Below are 1,812 nucleotides of genomic sequence, written 5' to 3'. Positions count from 1 at the left end.
ACTTTAAAAAAAAGTTGAGACTGCATTTTCTGAATGCTGAGTTAGTATATTGAAAATTGAAAATTGAACTCATTTCCCTTCATTCTATAGTCTGATCAAGTTCCCCGGGACTAAATTGTAAACTTTGTGGACTGTTTTTGTTTTGTTTTGTTTCCTGTTATTTGAAACAATTCTACTAGGAGTACTTGTTTATGCAATTTATTTAATTATATTATCCTGTGTGTTTGTAAATTAAGTAGTTAGATTTAGTTGTATAAGTATTTTAGCTAAAGCCTTCTTCTATTCATGCAAATTTTTCAAATTATCTTTGCTGACCATATGCCATTTAAGCCTCCGGCTTTGGCTGTTCTAATGTATTCTTCAGAGTTTGATGTGTAACAATAAACAATAAACAATGTGCCGATCTTAACTTCTCCTGAAGTAGCAATCAGATCCACTTGTCCTGATCTCCTGAACAAAGCATCAACATCAGGCACAAGTTATCATCAATGTTCAACCTGTTTGGAGCTTTTCCCTCAAATTGAAATCGAGGTTCATGCTGATGCTTGTGCAGAGGCTTGGGTGGACCCAATAGGAGACCCCGATGAGGTAAATGACACACCGCCAAACGAGGTAGAACCTCATTTGGCGGGCGATTCAAGATATCTGGATTTATCCTAACAGTACCTTCCCACAGCGTCCACGCCGCACCCGCTGGACCGCACTTGCTAACCGATGCGGAACTCGATCTTGAATATTGGCCGATGGGCCAGAAATGCACTGCAAGCAGAAAAACAAGATCACGTGAAGTTAGACACCTCTTCCGGTCAGATTCCAACTGACACTCTGCCCAAGAAACCAAAAAAGGTTCAGTCTAATTCGTGCTTTGCTCAGAAAACTACCGTGGCGCCTATCAAGCCCCAGTCCAAAGCTCGTAATAGCTCCAGTGCACAAAAGATCCACGCTAAACGCACCAAATTTACTGGCTCATCAATCAACATCAGTGGCCAGAACGATTGGAGTGTTATTGATTTAGCCATTTACGCTAAACATCAAAACCAAGAAACGCATAAACCTGGTGACAATGACTTTTACATCGACCACCCACAATTCAAACAATGGCGATTTATTACAGCTGGTTTCAAAAAATCGAAACGTGCAGGTGTAGCCATACTATTATCTCCACGTGCTGTTGTGTTGGAAGTCAATCGAGTATCTGATTCCAGAATCCTATCAATAAAAGTTTTAACTTAAAGTATCAAAAATATCATTAAATTATCATTAAAATATCATTACCTGTCAAAAATGTGAGGCGTATTTTAGGTGGAGACTTTAATGCCACGATAGTACCGAATTCAAAAGAATCTCCAGCTCTACCTGGATTCGGTGAATTTTATCCACCCTCATGTTACGAGGGCGCAAAATCCACCTCATTCAATGGACAAGCACTACTTGCCGCCGCCAGACAGTACAAAATGTTTCTGGAACAATCATACTTTAAAAACAGGAGAGCGTGTCTTTCCTGGACTTTTCGTTCCAACAACGCCACGAAATACAGGGGACGATTGGACTGGTTTTTAGTCGATAAAAGCATACATGCCCACACAGTCAGTTGCCGCAGCCATCCAAACCCAGTTAACTCCGATCACCGCTGTGCTATCATTTCCGTCAACTTGCCACGCAAATGGTTCCGCAAAGCAACCAAAAAACCAAACAAACCGCGTCTTCCAAAGCCAAATTACAGCCGACTCACTAGTGATTCTGACTTCCGTATAAAATATCAACAAGCTTTACAACAACAAGCCGAACAAATCAGTTGCTTCTCAGATAATA

The sequence above is a fragment of the Montipora foliosa genome, chromosome 4 (genome assembly GCF_036669935.1).
Source record: "Montipora foliosa isolate CH-2021 chromosome 4, ASM3666993v2, whole genome shotgun sequence".
Classification (NCBI taxonomy): Eukaryota; Metazoa; Cnidaria; class Anthozoa; order Scleractinia; family Acroporidae; genus Montipora; species Montipora foliosa.
The sequence above is the reverse complement of the archived record's forward strand: the minus strand, read 5'-3'. Positions refer to the sequence as shown.